The 8362-nt window shown below is 33.8% G+C and overlaps 1 long non-coding RNA gene across 1 annotated transcript; it reads left to right on the top strand.

The window, feature by feature from the left end:
* Nucleotides 1-2925: 2925 nt before the first annotated feature.
* LOC138325836 (uncharacterized) lies at nucleotides 2926-4512 on the top strand. The gene is made up of 2 exons (XR_011208829.1): nucleotides 2926-3395; nucleotides 4268-4512. It is a non-coding gene; the product is annotated as an uncharacterized lncRNA (long non-coding RNA).
* Nucleotides 4513-8362: the final 3850 nt, after the last annotated feature.

The following is an 8362-nucleotide window of genomic DNA, read 5'->3' on the forward strand; positions in this document are numbered from 1 at the left end:
AAAATGAATTGCAGTCACCGTCCATCAACGAGACTTGACAGAACATAAGTACTTCATACTAGTAATATGGGACAAGGAAGTAATTCCAACCGTGTGGACAAAAACTTGTCAAATTTTCGAGGCGATCTGCCCCTTTATCAAGACATACAAAACGAACACGATTACATAATAAGATACGATTAGTAATGCGGAACAAAGTAGACAAATATTTAACTATACAGCACAATGGAGCGCAATTTACCCTTCGGCAAGTGGCAGCCGAAGGCCGGATCTAGCTGAAGTAATTAGTTTCCAACAGACTTACGTTTGATTGGATCCCGTGTCATCTGGAAAATCCTGTTGATATTACTTCTTTGACCCCCACACTAGTAATATCAAGACTGACAAATTAACAGTACTGGATGGAGAGACCATACCCTCCTGTTAGGAATATCATGACGTGGAGAGACAGAGCAAGACGACAAGATGTTCTTGCATGTATAAACTCTCAAATGATGGCGACATTAGACAAAGTTCTAGTTACAGACGGATCACATGACACGTATTGTCAATCTCAGGAAAAATAATATAATCCTGAAGCAAAAGATGGAGTATAAACTGTAAGTTCATCCTTTAATCCTTTTATTTAACAGCCAGAAATTAAGAAAAGCTAAATGCCGTGCAAACCGGAATGCAACCGTTTGGAATACGTCACTGCATATCAACTTCACCAATGACCCAAAGTCCCTTTGACAACTTGGACAGACAGACACTTCTGATGGAGTGCTATGGAATAACACAAATCATTAGCATCATGAGAAACTAATGATGACCTACAAATTGGTGCTCGATGAATAGTTTACCCAAATAGTTTTTTATTTGTTTTCTTCTCTCAAACCCTAGCTGATGAAGACGTAGAAGAAACAGAAGAGAAATGACAGATGATATTGTGGAATCAATTATAGGATATTGATTTTTTCTTCTCGCTGATAGCATACACTCAACTATGGCAGCAGATGCACGATAAGCCCGACAAACGGACATTTATAGGGGAAAAGAAAGTTAATTCCGATAAAGGCAGTCAGCAATGCCCCAATTATGCTTGATAATCTAATCTTGAGAGCTTAGTTGCCTATCAGGATAAAACTGATGCTGATGTAAAAGCAACGACAACGTTTCATCCGCTGAAAAAATACAAGGTACTGCTTACTCTTAACATCAAATCAGGATTTTACTTTGAAGCTTATACTACTCTGTATGGACCGAAGACATGTATCATTACCGTCTCCGAAGAAACTGTCATCACATTAAATGGTCGCCAGACATTAGAAAATCTAGAATGTTGGTGGAAAAAACCAAACAACAGCAATGGAAGGAATATGCCAAAATATACCAAAGTTATATTGTTCAAACAATAACGTTGATCTTGACCTGATGTTCATATGGAAATCGTAAGAGAGACTATCACATGATGGAACCTACAAGCTACTTCAAATATGATTGTGCAGGTATGGAACAGGTTGGACAATTTGTCAGGTACCAGCTGTCTGGATGCAACGTGCTGAAGTGCTGAGGAAACTGTCCACCTTTGTTGGTGATGTAAGCACAAGTTGCATAAAAAAGTTACTGATACTTAGTTTATAAAAAAATAGGTTAGACGTATTTGGATATCCCTAGTGGTTTCGTTACTGCTGTTATTTTCTAATCTGCGAGATATATAAAATATTCATATTTTCATTGCAGTCCCACTAAGTAACCTTACCAAGCGCAGTTGGCAGTCATAATGACTATGAACTTTAATCGCTTATTATGACGTTATTATTATTGTGACGTCACAATTGTCATGTCAGCGATCACGGCAAACTGCTGTTCAAATGGCTGCTCCATCCTTGACGATAACGAATGCTTAAGTCATTATAGTTACAAAATCCCTTCGTATTTCAACAAAAAAAATTGGACCCAAATATAAATGTAAGCATTGAACATCTTTCAGTTGGCATTCAAAGCCAAAATAAATGCAAACTGGACAGAGGCAAATCCAACATGAAGCGCTTCATGGAATTCGCCTTTGTCCAGTTGGCATTCATATTGACTATGAATGCCAACTTAAAGACGTTCAATGCTTATGAGAACAATTTTTTTAACTTTTTAAATTTTCAGGACCAAATTAATGCCACACGAAAACGTGACAATATCACCTCAGTGTCACATTTCAAAAATCCAACTATACGGCACATATGCACATATACGAACAGAAGAAGGAACAGTCATAATATGACCAATATGCGCCATTTATGACACATCTTTTGTTTTTACTGGGGAAAATACTGGTAAAACTTCCAATGGTCTGATAATAATTTGTAAAAGGTAATTAACATGAAGTTTCAAAATATTAAGCATTGCCCACTTTATCAACAAAATACATAACTCAAATTTATTTACCTTACAATCGAGATCAGGAGTAAAAGAACACAAGACATAGGCTTATATAGCGGAAACAACAAATCTGAACTCATATCGTAATGGAATAGAATAATTGTTTACAAGCTTAGTTTCGCATGCAAATGACTTTCGGGGCAAGTAATATTTTGAAAATCAAGTGGCGGACAAAATGTTTTAGACATTTTGAGTAGAATAATGTTACTTTATATCTCCGTAATATCCATGTGTGACCGTGCAAAATTGAGTTGCGTGAAAATAATGATGCTTCCTCAATTTTTTTTTAAATTTAGCCTTAGGTATTTGGCTCAATTTTGTGCAATCCGTCAAGAACTACATAATATCATTTGAAAAATTAAAATACTGAAGAATGGTTAGTGAGCATAAATATATGTAAAGTATCTCATTGTAAAAAAAACCCAAAGCCTTTTTTTAAAATAATTACAGACAATGGCATGTAGACATTAATTAATTCTTATTACTTATTTTATTATTTAATAGTTAAAGCGAATAGTCGGGCAAGTGACTGTAAAATCGGTAAAAATGGTATTAATATATCCGGTATAATTTCTTATGAATTAGAAAAATAAAACTTTTCGTCAAAATCGCTGTACATGCGAAGAAAATAATAATATCTATGGGAATCCTAAAAGTCCTCCCGACCGGCTATGAGTGCAGTTCAACCTTAACGCATGCGCAACACCCACCACTCTCCGTAGTAAACAAAACATGGCTACCGTAGTTTTGAACCAAAATGTTTCCGCCAAAACAACCAACTGACTCACCTAAAATGCGAAAGGAAAGGCAATGGAGCAGCGGCAATCCCAACAACTGACTCGGTAAACATTACAACGCATGGACAGTGTTAATACAACTTGTTATAGTGAAGAGAACAGTTCAAACGAGCACGCGGCTCCGGACCGCTACTGTACGTACCTAGGCCTACTACCCGGTACTCCCTGCTCAGCTGATAGTGAGTGAGTCTTCGTATTTTGATCATTATGTAAATAGTCCCTAGCAGTATTTTTTCATAAATGAGTGGTCACATATGGTCACATGTTTCATACCTGTTCCCCAATCGCGTAAAACCAAGGATTTATAAGTGAGATATATGTCCTTGCGTAAAACGTAACCCTGGGGTAAATAGCGGTTCTTTAGTGGGGCCTCTTTAGGGGTAATGAATGCCCTGTATATTTATAAAATGTACCGTTGTAATGCATGTACAGTTAGAATGTAACCGCTAGTGCATTATCAAGCTAAGATTTGTTTCAATTAATCTATAATATTATGCTACCGGTCAATTCATACAGTTCTGATGTATATATTTTATAGATTTTTAATTTGTAAATTTTTGTTCTGTACATGTTCTGGTAGTGTTATACACATACATTGTATATAGGATTTACATTGTAGGTTAATTGGTAAAATTGTATTGTATATGTTCTGATATACACATATACATATGTACATGTAGGTTTTAGCTTGTTCTTTAGATATATTTGGAGGACACATACAGTATTATTTCTGGTCATAATAATAAATAGTGTTTGTACATGTGTATATGACAAACTTTACAGAGTTGAAATGTACTGCAGCCATGTATCATTTATAATTATTCTGAATTTTTGTTGGAACTATAGATAATGAATTTTGTATCTTTTTTGAAACAATATTTGATTCTATCAAATGCATCAGTGACACATTCACAACTTATAAAATGTTTTCTCTAAAATAAAAAAAACCCTGTAGAATGAACCTACATTTATTCATTTATATATATTTGAAATTGATCATTTCAATTTTTGTCACATTCAACAGATATAAAAAAATTGTTGGTTCTTTTTTTCAGGCACCATGCATGCATAGTGACATGAATACAGAAAGTTCATCCCTTGGACCTGTATACAAGTGTATGTATACATATACATACAATTAGCATCATATGAAGACTGAAGAATGTTGATTTGAGTGCTCTTGAAAGTAAACTTTTCCAATATGGACCTAGAAGATCATGAACAGAACATTTAAACAGTATTAATTTATTAAATGTTCCTTTTAACTGTAATCATTAAATAAAATTATGATGCAATACTTTTTCATTGTTTAACTTTGTAGAAATATTTGTTTATATTAGTCCTCTAGATCCAGTGATTATAATTCTTGCATCCATATGCCTGCCCATTTGTTTGTCAGGGCTTGTGAGATAGCTTTTCAATTACTTTTAAAATATAAGGATTTTTTTTACATATAGCAATATAGATACCATTGTCTTAGGATTTCTAAATTCTACTTTACAAGAGAGTAGACTCAACATATAAATAAAACCATAAAACTAGCAAGTTATCTGAAATGTTAAAAATCTTTTTTGTCTGAACCAAATTTCACATTTATTGTCTATGTGTAACTTGTACATAGACCATTTATGTATTAATACTGTAGTAACAGTGATTACAAACACATAGACTAAAATGTAGTATGTAGTACTATGTACATCTGTCTTTGATTTGAGTTCTAAACAAAAAAGTGGTACCTATTGGGAAGTTGTGACTTGGGCGAAGGGTGAAATACAGAAGAAATAGCTACACATGGAAAAAAGAAAGATATACAGTACCATATGGATTCAAAGTTGCTCCAAAATCAATGAGACTAAATAACCAAAAAAAAAGCCATGTAAACCCCAAATATGCAATGACCAGATCAATGATAAAGCACCCTTCCACTTCCAGTTATCTGTAGCTATTCTATATTTCAACCCCCCACTCAAGTTACAACTTCCCAACCTCATGATTCTTCTGTCTTTTAGCCCCCCCCCCCCCCACCCCCCAACACACACATACCTGATTGATTGTCATGTTATTTCAGGTTCCTATTCAGGTATTATTCCTAAAAACCAAAAAGGGTATACACACTGTGTACTCTCAAAGGAGGGGAACCACTTCATTCAAAAATGGAATTTACAATTTCATCTTAATTTTGAAATTTTCAATTTAATTATTAATTACTGGACTATTATTCTGGAAATATATATGATGTGTTAATTCTCACAGCATAGGCCTACATGAATGTAAAGAATTAAATATTATCAATGTTTGAGAGAATTTCCTAGTTGTAATTCTATAGCAGCTACATGGAATGTACGTTTACATATATACATTGTACGATACATATAATACATCATAAAAGTTTCTTTCCTTCCAGCTGGACATTCATGTCATCTCTCTCCAGAACTCAAATATTGTTTACAAAAAAAAAAAAAAAACCAGAGACATAGATAATTTAATTAAATCTCTGCAAAAAACTACACGAATAATTGAACACATATATTGTACTTGTAAAATATCTATGTATGAGCTAATTTATTTTCACATCTTTGACAGCTACATGCATGGACGTTCTATGGAACGTTTTCGTGTGGTTTTAAATGGGAAATTATGTTACGATTATTTGTATTTAACCTTCATGATTAGGTTGATGTAAAATACGACGAATGCGATGCTGCAATAATTGCCCCTTGCCGGGGCCCCATCTCTTCATCGGCCGAATATTTGTGTCGATTTCCATGTACAAGATGCTTTTATCGAAAAATGATTACAAAGCATTGCCATTAATGTAAGAATACTTCATTTGCATCAAATGTATCATCTCAAAACAACAATTTGCATACCGCATTAGTGGTTTATCACACGAAACGAAACCGACACGACTGAGAAACACATGTCCATGTTGACATTTCACGCAGCCTCGTTTTCAAAGAGTTTGGCGAATTTATATTTAGAACTGTGCTAAATTTACACGGGGCTTCCCCAAAATTTCAATGGTCAAAACTGGACACCGTAAGCAGAACTTGACCATCATTATGGTATACAATGACTTTTGGAAGGCCAAAGAACGCATTTAGACTGGTTTCCTTTGCCCGACTATTCACTTTAAATAGGTGAATATGACTTCATAGAACACACCTGTTTTGTTTCTTGAAATAGAAAACTTTAAATAACTTTAATTTTCTCGGTCAGTTGTACAAAAGGCGCAAATTATATTACGAAATATTTATTTTGGTAAGTCTACATTAATTATTACATCAGTAGGTTTTGATATGATTAAAAATTATTATCATCATAAAATGCATAACACTTTAAGAATGATAAAATAACGACATTATACCAATTACATATGTTACCATTTGAGACGTATTTATAGAAGAAGTTTTGTCACAATCTGTTTGACATAAAATATCACATATTCAGCAGTAAGACAATGTTATTGCACCATAACATATGGTACTTAGTAGAATGATGCAATATTATTTGAATAGGATTTATGTTGATAAAACAAGTAGTTCACTTGTTAAAAACATCTCAAACGATAAAGAAATACATTTTTTGTAACTGTTTATTTTTCAAGGCATTTATGTATACATGTAGTATAAACCAAAAAGCAATCATTCGTCATAAATCATCATTATCATCATCATTATCAACATCTTATCTTCATCATCATGATTATCATCATCAGTAGTAATATCTTATCATTATCATCATTATCATTATCAGCATCTTATCATTATTCTCATGAATATCATTTCCATCATCGGAGATAATCAGAAATATTACCATCAAAATCATCGTCATTCTCATCGTCATAACATCAACCATCATCATTATTGCCTTTCATAAACGTACACATACACCGTTATACACACTTTATACACACCTTAACACACTTTCACTAACACATACACACACACCCTCACTTTCATTCAAACAAACAGTCACACACGAGCATACACACGGAGAAACAAGAGAAAATTTACAAAAAGAAATGGAATACTGTATATGGAGATACAAAGCAAAAGAGGTTTAGAGAGGGGAGGGGAGAGGAGGTAGGGAGATTCAATCACTGTAGTGTTAATATATTCTAGAGGAAGGATATTGTATTGAAATATTTTGGCTGGAAATGTATATCTTAATTCGGCAGTGAAAGGGTAAATGACAATCTGTTATACGCTTCGTTTCCGTGCAATAACTGCAACAAATATAAACCGATTTTCTTCACACTTGGTGACAAAGTTAAATGCCTTAAGGATTCGGCCAAGTTCGATCGCGACTTTCAACGGACCTTATTTAACGGAGTTATGGCCCTTTGCATAAATAAAAAATGTCAGTTTCTGCCACTTCCGTACAATAACTGTAATAAATATTAACCGATTTTCTTCAAACTTACCAAGTTTGAATGCCTTATCTGTGCCTGGCCAGGTTCGATCAACTCTTTCAGCGGATGTTATCTATCAGAGTTATGGCCCTTTAATTTACTTCAAATGTCATTTTTTCTGCAGTTTCTGCGTAATACCTAACAAATGTTAAAACTAATATTGTTAAAACTTGGTAACAAAGTTAAATGCCTTAATGAGTAAGCCAAGTTCGATCGCCATTTTTGGCAGATCTTAATTAGCAGAGTTATGGCCATTTGATTTAATAAAAAAAGTCATTTTCTGCTTTTTCCGTACAATAACTGTAATATATATTAACCGATTTCCTTCAAAATTCCTCGAATTTGCTTGTTTGAAATAGAAAACATGTCAATTTTATAATGTTTATTGATGACTTGTTATGTAATTAAAGGGTAAATTTGCACATACTGAAACGGACCTAGTACACCGTGTATTACATCCCTATTATTTTCTCAGACAAAATTAATAAATCGAAGCTTCTGACGCGGAATCTGGAGACGAAAATAACTTTATTCCAAATGACACTAGTGCAACTTTATATAATGTTCAATCTTTTTCTTTCGACGTTTGACACATGTAGTAATATTCAAAACATGCTGATTCAAAACACAATGATATATACAATTATTTCTAGGGTATCGTCACAATATAACTGTTTACACACTTAATTTCGCTTGCGCTTGAGACAGACGAAATTGCGAAAATTAAGAGGAGGGA

This window comes from Argopecten irradians, chromosome 6 (genome assembly GCF_041381155.1).
Source record: "Argopecten irradians isolate NY chromosome 6, Ai_NY, whole genome shotgun sequence".
Taxonomy (NCBI): Eukaryota; Metazoa; Mollusca; class Bivalvia; order Pectinida; family Pectinidae; genus Argopecten; species Argopecten irradians.